This window comes from Gasterosteus aculeatus, chromosome 13, assembly GCF_964276395.1.
Source record: "Gasterosteus aculeatus chromosome 13, fGasAcu3.hap1.1, whole genome shotgun sequence".
Lineage (NCBI taxonomy): Eukaryota > Metazoa > Chordata > Actinopteri > Perciformes > Gasterosteidae > Gasterosteus > Gasterosteus aculeatus.
The window spans coordinates 2,080,515-2,108,385 of NC_135701.1; the positions used below are offsets into that span (position 1 = coordinate 2,080,515).

General features: G+C 42.7%; 2 long non-coding RNA genes across 2 annotated transcripts; one reads left to right on the forward strand and one right to left on the reverse strand.

The window, feature by feature from the left end:
* Positions 1–1,808: 1,808 nt before the first annotated feature.
* On the forward strand, positions 1,809–4,921 carry LOC120831329 (uncharacterized). The gene is made up of 3 exons (XR_005714047.2): positions 1,809–2,226; positions 2,350–2,410; positions 3,342–4,921. It is a non-coding gene; the product is annotated as an uncharacterized LOC120831329 (long non-coding RNA).
* LOC144386364 (uncharacterized) lies at positions 3,405–26,663 on the reverse strand. Its single transcript, XR_013452066.1, has 3 exons — positions 26,540–26,663; positions 4,291–4,336; positions 3,405–3,538 (listed from the first exon to the last, which is right to left on the reverse strand). It is a non-coding gene; the product is annotated as an uncharacterized LOC144386364 (long non-coding RNA).
* Positions 26,664–27,871: the final 1,208 nt, after the last annotated feature.

Here is a 27,871-nt window from a genome sequence, read left to right on the forward strand (position 1 = left end):
AACACGCAGCCCACTCATGTGAACACTTTCCCCCTTAAAAGAGAATTAAATGGATTAGCACAAACGTCAGTAAATTTAGCGGTGCATTACCCCTGCAACATTCCGAATGGCAGATCTCAGTCAGACAACAGGATTAGCGGAGTTCCTACTCCCTGCCTGCCATAATCTCTCTCTCTCTCTCTCTCTCTCTCTGTTCTTCCGCTGACCCCGCACGGAAGAAGTTTGATTTTTATTTTCATCTCTAATGATCAACTTTGTTTGTCAAGCTGAGCAAAACTACTTTGGATGTTGTGTTTTCCTTAAAGCTGAGCGTAGATGCAATTTTAGACTCCCCTCTGTCTCAATTGGGAGGCACTGATATGGCCAGTGGCTAGCAGCCAGGTGGGCTGACACAGACTATTATTTTGGGAGCGAGTAGCACCATCTCTCAGCTTTTTGTGCCATTTTCAGGTCAGGCCTTTAGGTCATTTTCCCCTACAGATTCTACCAGTCTATTTTCTGGTCGGCTGATGGAAGGTAATGACTGAGCGGCTGATGGTGGTGCTGGCTCTGCCTGCATGTGACCATGTCGTCTACGCTCAGTGACAGGGCCTGCGGTGGCCGCCGTCTGCCAGGGGAGTGCCAAGGAAGAGGCAGAGCCCAACGCCTGGTCCGGGGGTCAATGTGAGGTGGCCCCTGCACTGACTGACAGGACATCGGGTTTGTTAGCGAGATTTGTCCCTGCCGCGGATCTCCTGTCGGCCCGGTTGTGGCACTCGTGTCAATTTGCACCCCACGCACGTCGCCGGTCTAGCTGACAGGTGAACGGTGGTATGGCGTCCTGTCCGCCTAATTGTACCCCGAAGTCCTGCCTGTGTGTGGGTGCAGAGGATGGTTGAGGCCCGGGCCTGTTAGCGCCCTGCTCGACCTGGCGGCCAGGCCCAGAGCAGCCTCCTCAGCACGGGAGTAATCCAAGGTGAGGGCCTGTCGCTCTGTCAGCTGGGTGTCGGGCGTGTGCAGAGAATGATGGACACAACACACAGAAATGAATTGTAAGCCTGCCCTCTGCACATGGGAGCAAGCATCCTCATACTCATCCACAAACACCCACTCACCACAATAAATCAAAGTACATTTACATGAAAGCCAGGGAGAGGTAGATAGACACACACATCCATGTGTGTAAAGCACGTGTATTCTTTGGGGAATCCGTGGCATTGAGGCTTGGAGGGGGGGGAGGGGGGCTGTAATTGTCAAATTGTCCATATTTGAATTCCCCAAAGAACTTTGGATGTAAATATGTTGAAAGCAATTCTGAAACAATTGTTTAGCAGCTACTACACTTCACAATAAATGTGAAATATTTAATGGCACAAGACTCAGCGATCCCTCAAACAATGCAGATGTTTCTCATTTCCTTTCTGTTGTCTTCCTGAATACCTTAAAAAGGACGTGACACGTGTGACTGACAAACAGCAAATGAAACCCCTCCTAATCGTGCATTTGTTTTTTCACACACAATATTAAGTCAAGGATGTTATCTGGTTTGATGAACAGTGTGCACAGAGTGTGTGAGGCCAGTGTTTGTGGGGGGAGTGGGCTTGCAGGGGATAGTCGGGAGGTGTGCCATTTCCTGGCTCATGAAGGCTTCGGTGCCAGCTGTGCGGGGCTGGTGCTGCTTCCTGGGGGCAGATGCCTGCAGTGCTGCCTCCATGATCCCAGCTCTGTTCCTGTACCAGCCCCTACAGTCTGCTTCGCGCCTTGGGGAGGGGGGGCGGGGGGTGGGAGGGGGGTACATGCATAAACCTTGCAAATGCTTGTGCAAGCACAGTCACACAGAGCACATACAACTGGAAGTGCAAATTCTCTCTCTCTCTCTCTCTCTCTCTCTCTCTCTCTCTCTCTCACACACACACACACACACACACACCTCCTAGGCTCTGGAGCATTAATTAGGCAGCCTACGAGTCTGCCACACCATGGTATACCTCCATCGCACACTGGAAAACAGGCGAAGAGGACGAAAAGACACACATGCTGCAGAATCCAGAGGAACTGGGAGGTGCAGCCGGACCCAATAACATAGACAAGAAGAAAAGAAAAGATTCCAGTCGCTTTTTGCCTCTGAACATCAGCTCCTCCTCGCCTTCAAGTGGCTTGGCCACCGCTTTCATCAGTAATCCCTTGTCTCCGCTCTCGTCTCCGGGCCCGTTGTTGCTGACACCACACTGGCACCCAGAGGCCTCGGTAGGTACTGCAGCCTCTGCGTCACCGCCTCCCTCCCCCACACACCACCAGGCCTATAAATAGGCTCTAATTAACCACAGCACTAGAACTTTGGAGATGTTGTTTGTTGTCTTGTATCTATAGAAGCTGCTCCTCTCTGGGATTGAAGAGGGCTGAAGGTCTCCTTACTTGGGTACATAACAATGTAAGTTAGTTCAGCGTTCGTGTTGAAATGAATGAGTGAAGGAAAAACTCACCAAGGGGCCTGATGAATGTTGCTTTCCAACCACAGCAGTTGTTTATTACTCTTATGCATTTGAGGATTCAGTTTGACTTGATTCTGTGAAGAAACAGTTGACATCTCTTCAGCAAGTCTTCAGCAAATATAATAATTGATATGGCACTATAGCTGTCAGGATTTGTTTATCTTAAAGGGCCATGGATATTATTTTGCATTTATAATATAATTTACTACAGATCAACAGTAAACATGTAAGCCCTAATGTTTACACTAAACTGAAACAGACATCTGGTTTAAGCATAAATTCTCTTCTTATACTTTTTAATAATACAAAATATTTAGTTACAAAGAAAACATTTGTCTACAGATACGGCTGTGGTACTTGGAAGAATGAACCTTATATTTATCAATCCAATTGCATATCAGCAAATCTCAAAAATGAATAACAAGAGTCACCATTTTTACATGGCACAAACACACACACTATACATATAATATATATATAGTTTGTTGTGTTTTTGTTTTTTTATATAAATAATGAAACTTGTAAACAAAGTGTAAGTAGGTGACTGATCTAATTTTGTAAAATTACCATTACGGTGAAACTGCAGCTGGATTTATTTGAACAAAAACGTGTCCTAAACAACAAAAAACAACAAGCACAGTGGCATCCTAAATTGAATCATTATATTGCATTTCCTTGTCAGTATCCCCTCAATCTCACGACGTCTTATTGGTGAAATCAATGGGAAGTGAAGGCAGAGTATCCTGACAGTGTGCACGCTGCACAGTTCACCCTGCTGCCTCTCAGTGTGCGCAGGGCTGTGGCAGCTGTCTGAGCGCGTGTTTTGCCCGTATGGGGCAGAAATGCTCATGGTGCACTGATTTCCGATAGGTCTCCACCTCCTCTGCTGCTCGTGGCCTGCGGCTCCTTCCTACTTCTCCTCCTTCTCCTCTGCATTCAATCAATCGACTGACGCCGCTGACCAGCTCCCACAGCGCGCTGCCGGGGGAGGGAAGTTATTGGAGTCGTGTGGTTGTGAGCATCAGATACCTCCAGTGGGTTAGGCCATTCCATAATGTTTGAAATATCTGGAAATAATCAACCAAAATCTAAAAAGTAAAATAGCTGATCCACCGGACTCTCCACAGTGGCATGCTCTGTGTTTAACATGTGTGTTGTTTCCCAAATACTGATTTTTTAAGATTTAGCTGACATTCATTAAACAAATGTAAACAACCGGCTGGTTAACTATATATTTATCGCTGGTACATCTCACGAGATAGGGATTTTATAATCTTATACGTAGTATAAGCTTGTATTAAATTACCTTTGAACTAATATCATTTAAAGAATTACATAATTCATAATTCAAAACATAATTACATCGTTTTACATAAAGGCGATCTCCACAATAGTGGAAGCTGCAAGACCATAAATTAGGTTGTAAATCATTTGCGGTTAAATGAATCTGCAGAACACACTTATGTCCAGGAATATGATTTAAAGTGAAAGCATCGCAAATGCTTCCAAAATATTTCAGGACAAACACTTGGAGTGAAAAATAATTTTAAAAATACAATTACATCCTCCCAAACAGACTATTTATCCATCCACATGAAATGTACTGAAATCGATGGCTCAACTGATATATCATGAGTAAGCATTATCAATCCATAAATACAGCCCGAAATAACCTCATAAGCAGTCAACAGCCATTTACAATTCACCCTGAAAGGTGAAAAAACATTATCTTCAGGAAGTACCATCCTGGAATCAATACTACAATGTCAGAATAAAACATTACAAGAAAAGCCTTGTATTTCCACTATAGCAGTATTACCTGCAGTGGCGGCAGGCCAATAGAGTGAAATCGGGAGTCACCCCACCTGGAGCCCAATCGAAGAAGAAGAAAAAAAAAAGGATTAAATCATAAAACTTGTAACTTGAAATATGGAATGTAACCAGGAATATTTGTAAAATATACGTCCTTTCTTCATGCGCAGTTCAAGATTGCCCTTAGAAGGCGGGTCTAAGAAGCAATTTAGCCAATTGCTGGTTAAATAAAATGATGTGTAACATTACATTTAGCCACTCAGCGTCCTTAAATAGTCTCAGCCTGGGGCAACATTGGCTTTGCCACAAGCGTTCACATTCTCGTCGAGGCTGGTATCGACAGGCAGATGAGATTCTGGAGGAATTAAATAGCACAGATTTTATCTTTCATATTTACATTATACTGAATTGAATGTGAGGGTGACAAAAAAAGATTGTGGAAGTATTATTTCCGGCTTGTCTTCATTTTCGAATGAATATAAAAAATTGAACCGCAAAGTAATAATGTGTTATTGATACCTAAATTGTTTTGCATTAAATCCACCTGGGATGTTTGCTCAAATTGTTTCGATTGCCCTACCTACAATATTTTCCACTAGCCGCCACTGATTACCTGAAAAATAAACTCATTTTAAGTAGTGCCTCTTCTGTTGCGTATTTTAATAAACAGTACATCACAAGTACCACTCAAACACAAAGGATGAAAGTAATTTACTACTTTAACACACGTATTCCATAACTTTTCACCACTAGATCGATCTTCTCTCCTGCAGATAAAGAGCTGACAAGATGTTGCAGTGAGTGTGCAGGTTCATACAGTGAAATACACTGTATATATGAGCTGTGTAAGCAGCATTCAATAGGTCATGTTTTAACGGAAGGAAATACTGCGCTGTGTACATTTTGTATACAAATGGCTGAACATCGTGTGGCTGCACCTTATCTCCTGCTCTTATTATTGTTAGCATTGTTACCAAATAGCATTTTGCTTCTATATTTTAACGCCCTCTGAGGAAAATTTGTTATTTCTGATTGTGGGCTATACAAATTAAAATCCTGGGCAATATGTGATTAGTTGATGGTGCCGAAAAGTGAACTTTATCAACGCTAAACATGCCATGATCTTCTCAGGCATAAGACTTTGTTTTCCCGCTGTCACAGATGTGATTCCAGAAGAAAGCACCGCTGCTGTCTTCACCTGTTTTTTTCTTGTGAGGCTTCACCTTTGAGACAGGGGAGATGTAGAAACCAGGTGTGTGATAGAGAGCACTGTCTTCTGGGAAACGAAGGTGCCTGCTGTCACGGCCACCAGTGCAGGAGTGTGTGTGTGTGTGTGTGTGTGTGTGTGTGTGGGTGTGGCCAACACCCAGGGGAGCTGGTCAGCTGTTGTTTCATGCAGGAGATTACACAGCTTAATCAGGTAGCAGGATCAGGTGCAGCTGAAGCTGTAGAGTCTCAATACCCAAACACACACACACACACACACACTCACACCCCTCCCTTTACACCCAATTAGCCCCATCACCAGCCCCTCCATGCCTAGGGACCACAGACACATACAGGTAAGCACAGCCAAACCCATGTACAGGCCCATACATGTAGCATAATCGTACCTGCACACACACAGACACACACACACAGAGCAATCACAAAATGGTCCCGTGTAATCTAAACCTGAATCGGTCCTTTTTTTAAAAGGAGATGTCCTGTCAGTGCCAACCCAACTGATTGAATGACACAAACAAGATGTGGAATTATAATCAGACATCTTTGTTTCAGTTGAGTTGATTAGGTCTAGATGCAACCTGTAATTTATGCACAACATTTACGTGGACGTATGACAAGTGGAGCAAATGATAAAGGACACCTAGATTCATGCACGGCACATTACAAAGAATGTCAGGAAACGTTACGTATGACAAGTCCAGTAAGGGTATTTGAGGGTGATGAAGGAGTCAAACAAACACAGGACTTTAAAACATATTTTCATGTGTAAAAAAACTCCAGTTATTATCTATCACCCAACCAGAAAACCTGTTACAGGTAGAAAAGTTTCTGCAATGAGCCACTGTATGTGATAGATATTGTTTAGGTTCTAAAACATAAAAATAACCCACCCCAACACTTGCTTGTAATTATATCATAAACCAGAGGTCCCCAAATACAGAGAAAGAAAAAAAAACTCAATTGTTTTTCATTTTTTACTTTTTGAAAAATATTTCATTTTGAAGGATGACCGGATTCTCTCCCAAGTACATGCGCTCGCCCCCCTTGACACAATTCCCAGGCGTCAGCCAAGCGTTCTTATTGCCGTGCGCAGCGACTACCCCCCGTTGGACAGTACGTCCCCAACGACTACAAATGAATAACCTGTGTCAAACTGATCAAAACGTAGGAACAATTTCATAAATTAAGGGAACAATATGCATATTTTTTCTTTCTGTGGCCACTCTATCCACATAAAGACTTTTTTTTTTTATCAAAATACAGATAATTGATTTCACTAATTATTGAATTAAATTAATACATTTCAGTTGGACACATTATTGGCCAGGAATGGGAAGAACAATCAAAGGCTGGTGCCAAGCCTGCGAGAGGTGCAGTGTTGCTAAAAATATACTGCCCCAGGTTAAAGCCCCTATGGGCCACTTGTTAGCCTCCAGACCCAACGAAATACCAGCCATTGACTTTTGCAGTTTAGAACCTGCTGGAGATGAAAGGGGACAGGTTTTGGTGCTGACTAATGTCTTCTCCAAGTTTACCCAGGTGATCCCTACCAGAGATCAGCGGGCCGCTACTGTGGCAGATGGGTTGACAAGGAGTGGTTTTACAAATTTGGTGTCCCGGCCCGAATACACTCCGACTAAGGTCGCAGTTTCGAAAGCACAATAATCCAACAATTGTGTGGCGTGTATGGCATCAAGAAGTTTAGAACTACCCGCAAGGAAGCCAATGTGAACGCTTTAACAGAACCCTTCATGACTTTCTGCACAAAATGGCCAGGATATCTTCAACAGGTTCTGTTCAACTGCAATACCACCACACCAAGCAAGAGGGGACAGTCACCCTTCCTTCTAATGTTTGGTCGTGAACCTCGGCTGTCTATAGACTTCTTGCTGGGCAGTGTGGACCACCAGCGCAACTGCAGGTGGCGGTGGGAAATGCACGGGAAAGGATGAAGTGGGCCGCAGCACAGGAGGAAGTCTTTCGTCAGGAAAACATGTCTACCTTCTAGACTTCTCCATTAAAGGAAGAAACTAAATCCAGGATGCTTGGGCACCTGATGGTTTCCTGGTGGTGAAACCCCCAGGGCTAGAGGGTGCAGTGTATACTGTTGGCCCACAAAGAGGCTAACAGAGGTACGACATGTTAACCGTAGCATGTTAAAACCTCTACCTGTTTTCAATTGTGATCCCACCCCTGGAGATGCACCTAACCCCACTGCAACAAGTTGGGCCTGCAGCTGCACCAAATAACCCCCGGCCTAGTAGAGGACAGACCCCGATAAAAAAAAGACTTGGGACAGATGTAGCCAGTAAGAAAATGTCCCTCCTGATCTGCTGTAGGTTCAGGCCCCTCCTACTTCCTGTTTCACCATTACTCCGGGTATAAAGGCTGCACATAATGACAGGATGCTGTGCCTTTATGTGTCGGAGTCTGGTTTGACAACCCATTGAGCTAGTAGGTAGTTTTATCCTCCGTGTTTTAGAAAAAATGATTTGGCCATTGGTCACGGTTCTGGTTTGTACACCAGATCCAGTTCCTAAGGGAGGCCCAAACCAGGTGTGAGCCGGCCCAGGTGGAGAGAAAAGCCATGCTGGGATTAAAAGCACTGCGGTTTGGTTTTTTTATATATTTTGTTGTGTTTCTTTATTTTGTTTTGTTTTGTTTTGTTAAGTTAGAATATCTTTTGTTGGTAGTTTCCTGTATCTAAAACTAAAATCTGGATTTTCCCCCGGGAGGTATTTTGCAAAATATTGTATTTGCTAAATCTGGGTCTTTGTTTCTGTTTAGTGCTTGGGGCTGGCAGCAGCGTGGCAACCCTAACTGAGTTAGCCAGATCATTTTAAGGATAAGATGACTTAGATCAGGCTCTTCGGTTCCCCAAATCATCCATCCATCCATCCATCTTCAAACCACTTATCCTGCACACCGGGTCGCAGGGGGGGCTGCAGACAATCCCAGCAACTTCGAATGAGAGACTGGATACACCTTGCATTGGTCGCCAGCCAATCGCAGGGCTAACACCCTGCAACCATTCACACTCACATTAAGTTAACCTGATGCACAATACTGAACATATTGTACATCTTTTTAACTCAATCAATTTATCTGACAGAAATGATTCAAATAGACATATTATCTCATTAAATGCATTCATAATAATTTGCTACTCGTCAGCGGAGAAAAAAGACTCTTCCTTTGAGTTTATTTGCCGTTGTACCGTTAAAAATCCTGGTTTCGGTGATCCACTCTTCCGCCTTTTAACGTAGGATGCGCACGCACAATTATCCTGATGACTGACATCTAGTTCAAACTAACGAGACTATTGCAGCGCGGATCAGTCTTTTGAGGAACCAAGATAGCCTGATAACAATCATCTCGTTAATTTTAGCCAGATAATAGGACATTTGATCGACTTAGAGGAACAGGGCCCTAGACCCAGAGCCGCCCCCCCGTCCGTTCAAGTGTGAGCATTGTGGCCAATGCACAGATGTAAAATAAACAGGACAACCGAAAAAAATCTTTTTACATACCAGAATTTTTTTTTCTGTAAACTGTAATTTCATCAACTACTAAAATATTGTAATGTGTATATGTACTAGATTGTCTCTTTTGCCATGTTTTCCGCATTGAAGGAACAGAGACTGGGCCTCTGAGATTCAGCGTCTGATGTGTCCAGAGGCCTGACAGACGTTTGGTGTCTTTTTTTCTGTATGCTTTCTCTATCTCTTCCACTACTTCTCACTTTTCGATTCCACTGTCTGGATCTGGAGATTAATTAAATTTCTATCCAGCCAGCCACCAGCACGTCAGCCATCAGCTCCTTGCTACACCGACGTTGGAGAGAGGGCAAGTCTGGAAGTGTGAGTGCAGCTACTTTTATAATGGATCTGTACCTTCTGTGTGTCTTTCATAGTCTGTGTTTTTTTTCCTACAGTAGGGTTACTCAACTGTGTGTCACTGCAGATTGTCCTGAAATAATTTCTCCGACTCCTGACCCCACCAATTCCGGCCCCCCACCTCCCGTCCCCGACAACGCAGATTCTGCCCACCCAATCTCTGACCCTGGAACCGCCGGTTCCGGGCTTCTGATTTCGACATTCAAACTCCTCACCCCGACACCCCGATTCCAGCCCCCGACCCCAAACCTGGGCATTGCCGATCCTGGCTCTTTGCCTTCTGTCGCCAGAGCACCAGAGTCCGGCACCCCGTCTCAAATCACCTTTACCGCTGATTCCAGCTCCCCTCCTCCTAAGGTCGGCAGACCCAATTCCCCGCCGTTCTGTGGTCTTTGTGGATAAAATCTGCCACCGAAAAAAATAATTCCACAAATATCAAAATATATATATATAAGCTGGGAATTAAAGAACTCAGTCAAAACTAAGAAATACTTTTTGTCCACTTATTTTTATTTACATTTACATTATTTGAGTATCTTCAAGACCAAAACGTTCACATTTGTTTTTCAAATGGTCATAGCGTTTGTCCTGGATTTGGCTCTATATGTATCCGAAGTCTGCATATATTCTGAGTATTTACATTGTGTGTGTTTTGTGTGTGTGTTTCAGTTACACCCGTGTTTTCCACGTGTGTGTGTGTGTGTCTTCGTAGAAGAAACTCTGCTGCAGCAGAGTTTTGTGCCACAATAGCCGTCATATTTGTTCGGGGTGGGGGGGTTTCCGAGGGATGTCGGATCTGAGTGTTTAGTTTGCCATTATTGTTGTCATTACAGCTAGCTTCCAGCCGGGCTTATCATTACCATCTCGCCTCACCGTTGTTTTCCAGTTGTCAATTTACGATACAGACTGCTCTCAAGAATTTCCCCCGCTGTCACACTGCTGAAGGCTTCCTCTTTCCCGTTCCCTTCATTTTTCTCTTTCGTCTTTGTCTTTTTCAGTTTTTTCCTATGCTTTTAAGAAAGTGTGTGGACGTTATGTGTGTATGCTTGTGTTCGGGGGGGTCAGCGAAGCTGGCAGCTTAGAGCGGCTCTGCTCGGCTTTTGGGGCCTTAATTGAGACATTCTGTCAAGAGTGACAAATACATTTGCATGCGGTGTGTTTTTCGGGATGTGCCTTTTTTTGAGAAGCTCACTACTCCGTTAATCAGCTTTCTGCCACTCACAGTGGCAAGAGATGTGCACACATACCCAAATACACAAAGGACACACAAATGTATAGTCTGATATAGAGTAAAGTGCACATACATCCGACTCACAACGCAGCTGGGATAGTTACTCACCACCCTGACAGGAAGAAAAAGAGGACAAATAGAGTGGGAAAAGAAGATAAAGACTTTAGCGGATATATTCATCTAATGTGTCCTTTTTTTAGCAGGTTTCAAGCAGTAGTTTGAGTTCACATAATGTGATTCGACCATCTAAGACTATACATTTTGACCATAATTTACCACACACGTGGAGATAATGACAGAGCGATGGGCTGCCCAGCACAGTGTCCCAGAAGTTAAGGGGGCCTTAGGTTTGGTGCCCTGCTCAAGGGTAAACCCTCATGGCCCAGCATGTGAATCTCTCCAGACACCAGTGCACCCTCTGTACATGGTTAACGCTGAATTTACGCTGTTACCCTTCCAATTTACAGCAAGGATACTAATTACACAAATATTATACCAAATACATCCTTCTTTCATTGGCTCCCTTTCCTTGTTAGGTCGGTCTTTAAGGTGCTTTTATAAACTACAAAATTTATAAAAGCACCTTAAACTCTCCTCTTCCCTGTCTCGATTGCTTAAACTTTAGAGGACATTAAAAATAATACAGCTTTTGTACTTAAATGTTTTAAATTGAAATATTCCCGGCTTTGTAGCAGGTATTCACATATTCCCCAACCTCTTCTAAATGTCCCCATTATAATACAGTAAACAACTGCCACATGTAATTCAACAGCATAGCAACTGTAAATTACAATAACTGCTTAGTAATGTAAAAATATTACAGTACTGCTTGGAAAAGGCATTACCGTTATTTTTTTAAATTTTACTACTGTAATGTCCATGAACCGTTAATTACTGTAAAATGTTAGACACTGCTAGAATGTAATTATACTGTATAAAAATGTTTCACTTCAAAATAATACCATAACCACAACAACTTGAATGAGCCTTACAATAGCATTGACTTTTTATTTTTATTTATTTGTTTTTATTGTTTCCATGGGAAATACCTTAGGCACGTAAAAATATGTGATAGAGTTTGCACTGATTAACATTGATAAATGTGGGAAGGTGCAGACCCCAGAGTTCTGAATTAACATTGTTTCTCTGGCCAAACTTTTATTTAAATGACTCGAGGAAATTCTTCAGCACTCAGGCCAAATGTTTTTTTAACAAGCTGTAAAGGTCATGAAGTGGCCTAGCCACTCTCCAGACCTGAAATCCAAAGAAATTAGTTCTGTATTTCTTTTAAATTATAAACTGTTATAGACTAACTGTAGTTTGCAATTGAATAATATGTTTTCTTACTGTGTAATTTGCAGCCTAGTTGATGTGTAGCTCAAAAATATATATTTAATAAAGCACCTGCAAACCAATAAAGCAGTGTTGCTCTGACGGCCATGCCCCCACATGCCTCCCCCACTTGGCTGTGCCCTGTCAGCTCCTTTTGGCTAATTAGCCCTGTTGTTGTCCTCCTCCCTAGATTCCTCTGTTATAAGCACAGTCAAACAGTGCTGGACTTTCAAGTTCACCAGCCAGCTCCTCTGTTATTCAGCCGTCAGCCAAGTCTGACTGAACGTAGCCCACTGCACGCCCCCCAAAACCGTTGGTAAGGTGTGCACTGTCCAACAGCTGTGATCTTTCCTTTACCTTGGAGGTAATGAAACATGTTATGCTGCCTTTCGTTGATGCTGAAGATTACGACTTGACCATAAAAAAGTTGGTTTGAAACAATAAAATGAAAGCATATATGTTTACAGCAGACCAAACATTTTCAATTCAATTCATTTTATTTTGTATAGTCCAAAATCAAGATTTTACTTTACTAGACATCCTCTGTCCCAAAACCCTCACATCACATTGCCTTAGAAGATGCTTGCAGAAATGCTTGCAGCTTTCTCAAGAAGCAATCGTACAAACAATCTAGATAGGTTGCTTTTGTAATGTATTTCAAATTCCTACATGAGAAAATTTCAGATTTGAATGTTCCACCTAATGACTTAAGTTGTAAATGTTCTATTTTCACAATTATTATAATAAATAACAAAACTTGGATCATCTTGGAGGCAGAATTCCACCAGGTGGATCATGTTGAACTAGCGACTCTTCCTGATGTCCTCGTGCACTTTGCTCAACTCTCCATTATTTAACGGCTGTGTTTGAAATGCCAACAATCTCCCCACATTTAGCTAGAATGTTTTCAAACCACGGCCTTTTAGGGACACATTGGTCCTCTGTAGACTGTGTAACGCGCAGGGTAACGTTAGATGTTGAGATGGAAGCAGCCTAGCAGATAGCTTAGCCTAGCACCAAGCTTAGCATAGCACCAAGCTTAGCATAGCAGTGCTTTAAGTGGTGCTTTTGCTACTCACTCCCCTTCTGTTTGACACGTTGAGTAATTCCTCTGCACAGTTACTTCCAATGCAAAAAGCTCTCTCCATCTTGATGTAACTGACTGCAGCTAGCGGCCGTTTCGTTTCTGCGTTAAAATATTTTGTTGCATTAATCTAGTCCACATTAACTGCATAGGTTAATGCATTAATGTTTCTCGCCCTCATATATATACACATACAAACCAGTATGTACGCATATATGTAGCATTTTACAGTTAGAAATAACTTGATGGAACTATAACTATGATAGAAACAGTGTAATTCAATGACTCAATGATAAAAAAAAAAAAAAACTTTTATTAAAGCTAATAATCCAAAGAATATTCTGGGAATCTGAAGCCCCCGTAAAATGGGCTTAACGACACCCCAAGCTCTGCTTCAGCTCAAACTTTACGTTTCCACTCATAGCTTCAGTCCTTCTCCTCTCTCTGAAGCTGCTTCTGTGCACATTCTCCAACTGCCCCAAACTGCCAGGTGAAATATTACTGATTAAATGATCAATGACTCATCGCAGGTATGTTTGCTTTGATACAGCATCCCTGAAGGGCCATTACTATTTAACCTGGTTCAGCCAATTCTGCCCCCTCAAGATAAATAGATTAGACAGTTAATATATATAAAACATACTTTTTAAATTCTTTGCAGCAGTCTTTTTTATTTTTCACTCCATTTCACCATGAAGAATCACTGCCTCAAGAATGCTTGAAGTAAGGTAAAATATCCTCAATTAGGTGTGATCATTTCGTTGGTCAACAATTTTGACAGGGTTTCTTGCACAAAAGAGCAGAGACGAAATGTGAGACCAGATATTACACAAGCACCCAGCAGCTGGCAGAGACCAGGCCCCCGACAAGCCACAGCAGGACAGGAGGAAAAGGGTCCGGCTGGTTCTCCACGCCTCGTTAGACACAACATGTGACGGGCTCCTAAACCTAATGTCATGACTTCTAAATAGCGCTAGCTGCAGCTAATGTTTACAGACCAGGTGTCTGTGCACATTTTTTATAATTGAACTTTTAACACTCATTGCACAAGTAGAGAAAAGTAACTTGAATTGTTCATTGTGAATTCTTCTGGCTTTTATTAAACATGTTTGGCAAAGTCCTCACTAATAGGTAAGTGGACGAATATTACATTCATTTGAATTCATTTCCAAATGTAAAGCAGGCTGACCTGTGCGTGGAAATAAAAGGGCATGACTGATTCGGATGCAGGCATCTTTATTGATGAAAATAGCTTGCTTGTGATAGTTGTATGAAATGTATTGATCTGGTTCCACACCACGCCTCATGGGACTAGTGTACACAAAAGAATCGGAACACTCTCCTACCCGCAGAACCTCTGTCTATGAAATAGGACACACATCTGTCTGAAGAGATGCTGAATTATGACTATGAACAGTTAAACAAAAAGGCCGCTTTGTAAATGTACCCATCTACCATTTTGTATTTTATGAAACATTATCCTTGATTACTTTCTTTTTGTGGAACACCACCCCCTTTTTAAATGCATTATTGTATCAGCTTGTCATACATTTATATTGTAAAATGATAATCTGTCAAATTGCGCCTGTGTACAAATATGTACTTAGATGCAGTAATTGAGTGATTGGCCTCATCAGTGACAACGATGAGTCGGCCTACAGAGAGGAGGTCCAGCACCTGGCGGTATGGTGCGCCGACAACAACCTAGCCCTCAACACCAAGAAGACCAAAGAGCTAATTGTGGACTTCCGGAAGAAAACTGGCACACACATCCCCATCCATATCAACGGGACGGAGGTTGAGCGTGTCGCCAGCTTCAAGTTCCTTGGTGTCGACATCTCTGAGGACCTCTCTTGGACCCTCAACACCTCATCCCTGGTAAAGAAAGCACACCAGCGTCCCTTCTTCCTGAGGAGACTGAAGAAGGCCCATCTGTCTCCTCAGATTCTAGAGAATTTCTACCGCTGTACCACAGAGAGCATCCTCACAAACTGCATCTCAGTATGGTATGGCAGCTGCTCTGTCAGGGACCGTAAATCAGTGCAGAGGGTGGTGAAAACTGCCCAACGCATCACCGGTTCCTCACTCCCCACCATTGAGGCTGTCCAGAGCAAGAGATGTCTGCGGAGGGCACGCAGCATCGAAAAGGACAGCTCTCACCCCAGCCACAGACTGTTTGCCCTCCTCCCCTCTGGGAGGCGCTACAGGGTGCTCCGTTCCCGGACCAGCAGGTTCAGGAACAGCTTCATCCCTGCAGCTGTCACTCTACTGAACTCTGCCCTCCACACAGATGTGTGTGGGGGCACACATCTCCCTCAGTGACTGTACTTCCCCCCTCCACCCTGGCTTGACTGCCACACACCCTCCTCCAGCCACTGAACATTTGCACTGTTATTGCATATCCATTTCTTACTGTTCATATTGCATAACTATTTCTTACTGTACATATCTATTTATTCACTTATTACACTTTACATATGCACATACTCTGCACTTTTTGCTATTTTGCACTTCTGGTTGGATGTTAAACTGCATTTCGTTGCCTCAGTACTTGTACCCTGTGCAATGACAATAAAGTTGAATCGAATCTAATCTAATTCATTCAAACCTTATACTAATAAATGTATACCTCTCCCTACTGCAGGCCGGTGTCAATACAGTACAACTTAAGCATCTTCATGAAGTTCCAACAGCATTCATTTTACTCTTCCACTGGCTGTTCTGTTCTGGCTCTTCTAATTTGAGTATTTCTCAGAATAAGCATCTGTCAATCATAGTTACTACGTGTCATTTTGTAGCAAACATTGTCCTCTGCTTGTAATGTGCACACTATCTATTAGGACTAAGACTGCATATGACGCATGCGCTCTGTGTATGATGATGATGCTGGGGAAATTATACATTGTTTGAACAAAAAAACAGATTAGATCCATGCAATACGTTATGTGTTTGTGTTGCTTGTAATTTACAGTTGCTATGCTGTATAATTACATTTTAACGCAGGAAGCTGTGGCAGCCAGTTGTTTACTGTATTATAATGGGGACATTTAGAAGAGGTTGGGGAATATGTGAATACCTGCTGCAAAGCAGGGACTATTTCAATTTAATTACATTTAAGTACAAAAGCTGTATTATTTTTGTTTTCTCTCTATTTAATGTCCTCTAAAGTTTAAGCAATCGAGAAAGGGAAGAGGAGAGTTTAAAGTGCTTTTATACATTTTGTAGTTCATAAAAGCACCTTATAGTCCGACCTAACAAGGAAAGGGAGCCAATGAAAGAAGGATGTATTTGGTATAATATTTGTGTAATTAGGATCCTGGCTGTAAATTGGAAGGGTAACCGCGTAAATACAGCGTTAACCATGTAGAGAGGGCAAAACACGTGCATTGTTTTTGGGCATATCTTAGCCTTGATGTGCAAAGGTCTGAGACAAAGCTTTAAAATTAAAACCTGATCCTGATCCTAAAACCTTGTTTGAAGGAACTTGTGTGGTGTAATGTGAGGGTTTGTTGAACCTTGCTTTTTTCTTTTTTGTATTAAAGGACCTCACAGTTATGTGTGTGTGTGTGTATCCTCATATCTGTTTCTGGGCCAGGGGATCCTCTCCTACAGGTCTAATTACTTTAATGAGGGATGTCTCCCTCTCTATCAGCTCTACCCAAGGGTACACATTAACATTCCCCCCACATAGTCATACACACCAACACTCACAATTAACCACAAATTCATCAGCAGAGTAAATACTCTCTTGCCTTCGTGTGAAACTTACTCTCTTAAACTCATACTTCTGTGAGAAAGACCCCTTGGAAACACACACATACACGTACACACCCCTGGAGTCAAGCGATTCAGCCCAGACTCGACTTGATTCTTGCAGTACTTTAAGTATGCCTGCCTCCACTTCCAGCAGACACTTAAGGTGTGAACCCACCAGTTCTTTTTTTTCTTTTACAGATCAGACAATATGCAATTGAGTCATTATTCGGCTCTGCTGTATCACTCTCACCCACTCTACCAATTTAGAATCCAAGAAAGTGGCTGACAGCTGGATATCTAATGATGTTTCTGTTGTGACCCGCAACTATTACCCGTGCTGTGTGTGTGTGTGTGTTGTCAGAGTGACTGTGTATTAAGCTTTAGAGAGCAGTCTAGCGTTGCCAGGAGACAGTGCAGGCACCACTAAGGGCCAAAGCTTTATTCATGAGAGAGATGTGGAAGCTTGGAGGGTTAGTTATTTAAACTGATCTGATGAACAAAGCTTGTGGATGTGAAACAAACACGTTGAAACTCGGATGTTCTCCATTTAAAGCTGTAGCTTGTGTCTGCCCTCTGGTGGTCATGAAGGGAACTGCAGGGACAATCAGAAGAAAGCAAATGGTAAATGGTAAATGGACTGTACTTGTATAGCGCTTTTCTAGTCTTCTGACCACTCAAAGCGCTTTAACACTACATGACATCATTCACCCATTCACACCCATTCATACACTGATGACAGGAGAACCATACACAGTGACACCTGCCATCAGTAACTACCATTCACACACTGTAGTCGCAGCTACAGGAGCAATGGTGGGTTAAGTGTCTTGCCCAAGGACACAACGACATGCGGGTTAGCCGGGCCTGGGATCGAACCCACAACCCTCTGATTGGAGGACGACCGCGCTCCCCACTCACCCACAGTCGCCGAAAGCAGTTACCTCATCATTATCATTATAATATTCTAGTTTTCCCTTAAACTGATGTAGGTGGCTTACGTCAAAAAGTCACGTTAAAATGGTTTTGAGGGAGGCATTGAGCGTTTTCAAGTGTGATACAATAGCTAAATCCCTCGCACACCGCTGGCAGGCATCTTTCTCTCCAACGTGCGCTCACTGTGCACCAAACGGGACGAACTTCAGCTGCTCGTAAAGACTTTTCTGCATCCTCCGTTTTATGCTTCACGGAGACGTGGCTTTGTGGATCGATGCCGGACTCCGCGCTCCTCCGGAGCTCTCCGGCAAGACGAAGGGTGGAGGAATCTGCTTCTACACCAACCACGTAACAATAATTCTACAACACTGTTCTCCCGATCGGGAAGATTTCATCATTAAATGTAAACCCTTCATTTCCCTCGTGAGTTCGCTTCATTCATCCTGGTCGATGTTTACACGCCGTCGGCGGGCAACGCGCACGCGGGCACAGCGGACACACACCGACCAGATACGGCGTGTGGAGCGGACCGACCCGGACTCCTTGTAGTGATCGTCCTCGGGGACTTTAACAAAGGAAATCTCAGCCAAGAACTTCCTAAGTACAAACAGTTTATTAAATGCCCCACCAGGGAGGAGAACACGCGGATCACTGTTACACCACAGTAAGCAGCAGGCACGTGCACAGGTAGACCCTAGTGATGCTCAAGCGCCTGCCCTTTTGCCCTCGATAAGAAAAGTGCCCCTTCTGCTGAAGCCCAATTGTTTCATCATTCAATATTTAAGAATAACAATTACTCCCTCTGTCATCAATTACCCCCAAATATGTTTTGATATCTGACAGGGCATTTATTTGAGTTGGGAGAATTTCGCTCCGACATGCTGCTTGGCGCTCACAAGCCCCGCCCCTCCTCCTCCTCTTGGTGCTCGTGCAGTGCTGAGCGCCTAAAGGCTGGCGCATCCTTCTGCGTCTGCGTCTTTACGCACCGTCGTGTCGACGCACTCGTTTGAATTCATGGTTCTAAAAGTCTTGCGTGTGTTGCAGAGCGATTCACCTCCAGAACAACAGGTGGAGTAACGTGTTTTGTTGAAGACGACCTAGAGAGTCACGTCTTTGTGTGTGGAAGTCGTTGGTTGCTTTATTTATTCATCATAGACTTTATTGCCCCGTGCATCCACACTGCTGCTTTTCATCAAGGACACATTTGTCCCGTATTTTCCTCCACAACTTTGTTCCCCTCGAGATCTCCCTCCATGAATTATAGTCCACCAATGACGGCTTGTAGAAGTGGTCATATTTTCGCCAAAAGCTCTTCAATCTGATTAATTTTCTCTTCAAAAATCTTCCTTTTAAAAATGGCGCTATTATACTATGAAACCGGAAATGTGAGAGTCCGGAAAGGATGAAGGCTTAGAGGCAGGAGGCTTGCGTAGCTTTTGAGTCTAGAAAAATTGGTCAAGGGGCAGGGGCTCTTGCGTCTGCGTATTCTTGCGTCTCTCTGAAAACGCTAAAGCATAAACTAGGCTTAAAGCCTTAAAACTAGGCGAGATGCAAGGACAAGCAGACGCAAGAGCCCCTTGCGTGCTTGCCTGCGTCGACCAATTTTTCTAGACTAGCGTCAAAAGCTTCATGCAGCCAGCAAGGCTGTGATTGGTCTGCTAACTACATCCTTTCCAAAGTCTCACTTTTCCGGTTTCATAGCACAATACCACCATTATTAAAACAAAGATTTTTTTACGAGAGAAGGGATCACATTGAAGAGTTTTTGTCGGAAGAAATGTGTAAATGTGACCGGGAAATATCCTACTGTATTTTTTTATTTATTTGTTTTATTATTAATTTCATGCATCATTTTGGCGATTGGTGCCCTTTTGTTAAGGTTTGAGCACCTGCCCCACAAAATGCCTGTGCACGTGCCTGTACGACAACATAGTGCAAGAGGAATAAAATGAAATATAAGACTATGGGCTAGTTTGAATAATATATAATAATAAAAGTTAAAAATGAAAAAGTTTTTTAAAAAGTGCACCACCGAAGAGATAGTCATACTCTACACAACTGTATTGTATGTGCATGTGGAATATCAAGGGGGTGATTGATGGAAAATGGGATGACAGAGTCAGTCAGTGGGGGACCGGACTCTGTTGATGAGCCTGACTGTTGACGGGAAGAAAGAGTTTGTGTGGCGAAGGGAAGTTTTTACCGACTCGTTTCTTTGAATCTCGTGCAGTAAAATGAACGAATCATTTTTCGAGTCATTCGTTCATGACGGGGGACGGGTGGTGGTAAGGTGAACAAACAAATCTTTCTTCGAGTCATTTGTTGACGGGGGGTGGGTTGGGGGGGGGGGGGGTAAGATATTACCGACCGTTCAGTAAAATGACCGAATCTTTTTTTTTGAGAGGACTCGTTATTCACGAACAACACATCACTAGTCCTGATGGACCTCAGCCTCCTGCCAGATGGAAGGGGCACAAACAGGTTTTGTCCGGGGTCAGAGGGGTCGGCTACGATCTCTTTAGCTCGCTTCAGAGACCTGGAAGCAAACAAGTCCTGCAGGGACGGGAGATTGCAGCCGATCACCGTCTCTGCAGAGCGGATGACGCGCTGCAGCCTGCCCTTGTCCTTGGCTGTGGCTGCAGCGTACCAGATGGTGATGGAGGAGCAGAGGATGGACTGAGTGGATCATCATCGTCTTTGGCAGGTTGAATTTCTTCAGCTGCCTCAGGAAGAACAACCTCTGCTGAGCATTCTTTGTGTTGGAGCTGATGTTCAGCTCCCACTTGAAAACTTGAGGTTTTCTTTTGTCTTGCCCAAATTCACTGTAAAATGGCACACATTTAGCAATCACCCCTTTAATAATCCATATGTACTAACTGCCTCTAGAAAGCCAGTGGAGGGAGAAAGATGTAACGTAAGCCATACGTGTTTTAATGTACTTATCTGTTCATATTGTTAATTCTTGCTTGTATATTTTATCCTATTTTACTTCATTGTATTTTATTATTACTCTGAGATAAAACATATCAGAAATCAGAAACTTCCTTTTTACAAAATATGAGTTCATGCGTTTGTTACTTCTAGACTAGATTACTGCAATTCTTTATTATCAGGCTGCTCTTGTAAGTCTCTTCAAGCCTCTCCAGTGTATTCAGAATACTGCAGCACAGCGTATTAATAAGAAGTGAGAAAAGGGATCATATTACTCCTGTATTAACTTCTCTGCACTGGCTCCCTTTTAAATCAAGACTAGAATTGAAGGTACTTCTCCTCACCTATAAGGCACTTGCTGGTCAAACGCCGTCAACCTCATCCACCCTCTAAAGCTGTTCTTTGGCCTCTGATCCGAAAATGGCAAATCAGTTTATATGTTACTGCTGAAGAAATATATTTTGCGATTCACTTCAAGCAAACATCCCTATAAATCCTTTAAACATGGAGATACCGGGCTATAGACCCACATGTACTTCTTAGCCCTTTATGTAGACAGTACACGTGTATTAATGCTGATGTTAATATTGGGAAGCAAGTTCATTTTAAAAGCTCAAACTTTGAAATCTGTGATTATTGAGTTGAAACTGTCAAAATATAGATGGTCTTTGTTTTAACGAAAATTGAATATTTTAGGAGGAAGAGCTTCTCTCTCACTCTCCTTCACTGAGTCTAGCACATGAGAGCCAGTTTTGAAAAGGGCGAGTCTCCAATTCCTGATTAAATGGCACCAAAGTCAAGCAGGTCAGCTCCGTCAGGCTCCATGGCCAGGATACTCATGGTCTGAGAACAAGGGCTCCAAGTTGTTGGCTGTCACACACATTTTGAAAGCCCACCAAGGTAATCACCTCCTTCTGGTTGATAGATTTGGATTCATGTTCATTACTGAATGGAAAAATGATCCAAGTTATTATTAACGTGTGTGTGTGTTCTCACACACTGGCATTGTACAACTGTCCAGACTGAAAAGTTGGCATGTTGATAAAAAGGGGAACTATGTTTTACCTTTGCTGTAATTTGTCTGTTAAAAGGGTGAGTGTGTAGACATTCTACAGCCCAAAATATAAAATGTAAAAACCTAAATGTAAAATATAAAATCTGTCTTCGTTGATTTAAAAAGCAATTTTGTGTAGCAAAATACGGCGTTAGCTCGGCCGCATCCAGCTAGCCAAACCTTCCGGCTGTACCAGAAGCTTTTCATGTGCAGCTTCCCTTTCACGCCAGTCCGTTGTCTGATTGTGAGGTAAAGCTGATGTGGGTCTAGCTGTTCCCGTTTGAGAGAAGAACTCTCCTGGAGGAGAGATTTTACAGAGTTTGGGTTGGGTCTTCTTGGAAGAATACTGCTCGTGCTCGTGCCTGCCATGGCTCACTGGGACATATTAATAGAACACAGCCACCGTTATGAGCAACACCTGTGTTTTGTTCTTATGTCCCTGCATAGCATGTTTAGTGCAGCAATGAGGATGGATTGAGTCATCCATCCATCTTCAAAACACTCATCCTTCATGCAGGGTCGCAGGAGTCAATCCCAGCTAACTAACAGGCGAGAGACGGTGTACACCTTGGATTGATCACCAGCCCATCGCAGGGCTAACACAGAGTCAGACAACCATTCACACTCACATCCACACACGTACGTGGCAATATAGAGTCACCAATTTAGCTAATCCCCAACGCATGTCTTTGGACTGTTGGAGGAAGCCGGAGTACCCGGAGAGAACCCACGCAGACACCGAGACGATCCCGGGACCTTCTTGCTGTGAGCCAACAGTGCTAACCACCACACCACCGTGCTGCCCCTCCAACCAAGTCAGAAGACCAAAATTACACCAAGAAGTTGGTGTTTGTTGTTATCTTAACATCATCATGAACTTTAATCTAGTAGTATTACAATGTCCTTCTAAAACATACACAACATATGAACATACTTCATCCAATGTTACATCCATATTCACACACAATTCTTTTGTTACATTTAGGAATGTTGTGATAGTCGGACAAAAGACTCCATTCAAAGGAAGATAATAAATTGATGTACAAATTTTTAAAAGTTGGCCTAAGACAAAATAGGCAATAGTCAATGCTACATACAAAAAAGGCATACAGAAAAGAACTATAAGAATAATGGAAAAAAAGAAACAGGCTGAGGTGAATGATTGGAGATAAACTATAGTCAGTCACAGTCTTCTAAGAAGACAATCTTCCAAGTAGGTGATGCACAGTGAGAGGCATGTCTGATAAGCTAACTGCACACTGCGCAGGAACAATAGCAACCTTTAAAAATGGGATAATGAACACAAGATGAAACAGGATTTGAAAAATAACGTACAATAACTTAAATATGTCATTTTTTTCATGGAATTGCTTGACAAACCAAATATATTTTGATATAACGAAGCTAACCTTTTTCAAAGAATGCCAGCTATGGAGTTGTCTTTATATTATGTATTTAAAATGAGATTGTATAGTCAACCAGTAATCTATGAATTTAGCTGTATGGTCTCAAAAAAACAAAATAATTGTCAACACAGCATAATGGATATGATTAAACATGTATTATGTAGCTTAATGGGAGCTGCTGTAATGTATAAAAATGTTGTATTTTATTCATATTCCAATATTTTAAGTAAATGCCTTGCGGAATATCAAGTGTCCTGATCCAGATTGTCAGGCAGAGATGGGGGACTTTACAGGGAAAGCCCACCTGGCTGAATGAATATAGCCACTGTTGTCTGGGTTTAGAAGAGTCAGTAGGCTGTGAGGCTTTGAGGCTGCCGTATAATACAGCAGCTGTCAGCATTGACATGTCTCAGAAACACACACCTCTAATCTCGACCCCCCCCGCACCCCCCCCCCCCCCCCTTATTCTCCCACTCAACCATTACACAGAAAGAAATGACACCCTGCGCAAATATTAAACATCTTCCAAGGCCTACTCCATTATCTTCTTTTCTCCAACACTGTTTTAACCCCCCACCCCCTCTCTCTTTCTCTCTCCCTCTCCCTATATCTCTCTCCCATCTTGTCTCGTCCTTGTCTCCTCAGAAGCCCTGGCAGCCGGATCATCTCTGTCTGTTAGTGTCAATTAAAAGTGAAATATCTGCATTTGTCAACATATCATTTGTGCTGGGCCCGTAATGCACTGCTGATTTGTCGGCCAATTCCTGACACCGGGGAGCGAATGCCGAGGCGGCGGTTTCCCTCATTAGACCTGGAGCTGGCACTATGATGGCTGACACCGCTGGGAGGCTTCGCTCCCTGCCGACAAGATACTAACCCACGAACAGGCCTCGTCTGTCAGTCCTGTCACTTGCCAGCCAGCCATCCAGACAAGGAGAGCGAGGGGCAGATGGGTGGAGGAGGAGGTGCACCGGGATGGGAGGGGATCCGGGTGCACCATGAACCCCCCTCTGAGGGCCAGGGCGCGAGTCTATGATCAAGTTTATTTGGATAGGAAAATGTCAGCATGTATCCTGGTGTCAGAAGCGACGCGGTTGACGTGTTACAGTGGTGACAGGAGTCCGTGAGTTGATCGGATTTTTAAACTTGGGTTACAGCATGCGTTCACAATCAAACAGAGCCTAACCTCAATGAAACAATGTAGAGAAATAAGGAAATTTAATAAAGGATGAAAACAAACACATGTTTACCACATTTAAAGGTTAGAAAATTTGACTAACTAACACCATAAAGAAATATAGTATGTCAATTAAACTGTGACCGTTTGTTTGTCGTTTGTAAGAGTAGAAATCAGGGCTAAAAGGTATCCAGTGACATTACTGAAGGGAACCTTTACGGAGATAATGTTGACTTAAGGTTATTCTTAGTGAAATACTTGATTGATACATAATTTTTGCAGTAACTCTGAACGGTTATGAACAGATCTTGACCAAAAACCAAGTAACTGGTTGAGCAGTCCAGGAAACACACCGACCAATCACAGAAATTGTAAATCACGTGATGCTACTCAGCCAATCATATTTCTGTGTTTTGATAAGCCTTGGAGAAGTGAGAAGTATGTTACTTAGAGAAGTTATTTCACATAAAATATAAAAATGGACAGACGGGAGAACCTTTAGCGAAGCGTGGACGAACTCTAGGAGTGTGTAGTCTTCTTACAGGCAGTTGAAAACATGTACGTCTCATTATAAATTTATTTATTTTGCAGGGATAATGCCCACCAATCAACAGTTGTAAGTGAGCCACAGTTAGCCAGAAAGGCTAATTTCCATTTCCATCAAGAAATTAAACTAGAATTCATAGACAAACGGACAATGTTTAGACAAAACCAATGCACAGCGTAAGAAAAGGAAAGTGTTAGACAATAGACTAGCACATGTGCAGTACAACACTGAGGCACATAACATACAGAGAGAAAACAGCACCACCGAGCAAGACAAATGCAGATAAAGATGAAACAAGCAGGCAGGACATACAGCAATTGATGCTTGCACACCTGATTGGCAACAAGCCAATCCTGAAGGTTGTTCTCAACTTTAAGATTGAGACAAGAATAAGAACAGCAGCAAAGTGCATCAAGAGACATGAGTCGGCCACTGAAGGAGCTACACCGTGCTCATACTGTGTCCTGCAATGGGTGGGAGGGGTTTTCCATCAGGGACAATAGCGTAGCCATCTTTCTCCTCTCTACCACCTCCACTAGATCTAGTGGTCATCCAGGTACTTGTAAGATCCGAAAAGTAACACAACTGAAACGAGTAGTGATAGAGTCTCAATACACAGATGTATGAGATGAATATAATATCTTGGCTTGTTTTATTGACTTCACTTGAAACCTGAATCAACAGCTTTTTGGTAATTCATTTCAATGTATTTATACTTCACTTGACACGTGTATTTATTAATATTGCATGTATTATTTATGATTCAGTTCAATTAAAAAAATGACAATGCACATTGTTGGGATATTATTCAATTAAATGGTGTTAATTTCATTTGATAGTCAGTTGTTAACTACATCCATCCATCTGCAAACCACTTATCCTGCACACAGGGTCGCGGGGGGGCTGGAGTCTAGCCCAGCCAACTTCAGGCGATAGACAGGGTACACCCTGGACTGGTCGCCAGCCAATCGCATAGCTACACAGAGACATACAACCATTCACACTCACATTCACACACCTACAGGCAATTTAGAGTTACCAATTAACTTGATCCCCAGAGCATGTCTTTGGACTTTGGGAGGAAGCCAGAGAACCCATGCACACACGGGGAGAACATGCAGACTCCACACAGAAAGTCGAACCCGAACCCTTGCTGTGAGGCGTAAGTGCTATTAAAAAATAGAAAAGAACATTGCACTCGATATCTCATATTCCTGAATTCTGTTACACATATAGAGGCTTTTTAAACTGACTGTCAATATCCTCTAAAACAAATGTCTATGTGTATGTTAGATATAAATCTAAACGTTGAATACAAATCAAAATTTTAAATGTAAATCCAAACGTTAAATGTAAATATAAATGTTGAATCTAAATGTAAATGTTAAATGTAAATCTAAATGGTAAATGGTAAATGTTAAATGTATATTTCGCCCAAACTAGTGTCTTTTCCTGCTGTCCTCGTGCACTTTGCTCTCAACTTCATTTGATGGTTATGTTTGAAGTGCCAACTTCAAAATCTTCTGTCATTTATCCAGGATGTTTTTTCAAAACACTGTCTTTTAGGGACACAGCGGTGGTCCCCTGCAGACTGTGTGCTATGCAGGGTAAATGTTGAGATAGAAGTAGCCTAGCAGCTAGCTTAGCCTAGCAGTGTGTGAAGTGTCTCTTTTGCTACTCACCCTCCTTCTGTTTCGCACGTGGAAGAATTGCTCTGCACAATTCTCCACTGTGTGCCGTGCCTCTGTTTGTTTTAATCCTAATGCAAACGGATCCCAATCTTCAACTACCGTGTCGGCCTCTCCGATCTAACTGTCAGCAGCACGCAGCGGTTTCGAGGTCCAGGGGTCAACGCACACCAGAAATAATCTTTAACTCTTAAAGCAGTGGCCACTATCTTTTTAAGACCAAAATCCCTGACTTCTGCCTTGGTGACAGGCAAGATCTACCTATTGAGGTGTTGAAAAGAAAACTGTCCAGACTGTATTTACAACTTGAGGCTTTTTATTTGGCCTAATGGAATCAGATCAAACACTTTGGTAAAAGCTTTCCAATTGTGTGACAAAGAACCCACTAAATCACTTAATTTCAGTGCAACATATAAAGGAGATGATTTGTTAACCGTATACAATATGACAAGAAAAAACTAATGTGCTATGAGCATGCCGGATGAACTACCAATATTAACTGTTGTATTTTTCAACTACACAACAATAATGTAATTAAAGTTCAGTTTAGCTTTGTGTCCCATCAGAATGCCATCAGAAGTCATGTGACTCCAGTCATGGGATGGCTGTGACTGATCACTGTCCGTGATGGAGGGGTAGAGAGGGTGCTCTGGGAACCGGTCTGTGAGCTGTCTGTCAGTAAGCCGGCTACTTTGATTTGGTGATTTTCATCTGTGAAAATATCATTTGACACAGGGAAGTTGAACCAAAGTAGGCACTCACTTTTAGTGCACATGCGCTGAGGAGAGGACATTTCTGTCTGCTGACAACTCCCTAAAGTTCCTGTCCCTTGACCTGGCTTTCAGCTCTGTGTCATCTTGCATATCAAACATCTCCATGTCCACTCCACCTGGCAAAGCAAATGCTTTCTGGAATTTTGCTGCAACCTCCTCTGTATCAATATGCAGGAATGGTTTTGAAACATTGGTGATTACGTTCACATAAAATCAGACAGATTTAAATAATTATAGTAATAAATATGGTCATTTTTGAATCTTTAACAATTACGTTTCACATTTATAGTCATGATTTTACGAGGCCATCGTGATATCAAAAGGACTAAACAATCACTGCAAATGTAAGTAATAAATAAAAAAGCACTAAACTCAATTGCGTGGATATGTCCACAGTGGATTAGAAAGGACACATCTACATTCTGTAGCAGCATCTGCGCCGGGGAGATTAGGCCTCGGTTTACTCGACCGGTGCTCCCTTTCTGCTTTTTCGTGATTTTCATTAGTCTCAAGCTGCTTTTGCGTCATATGGAGTCTGTCGATTGTGCACAAG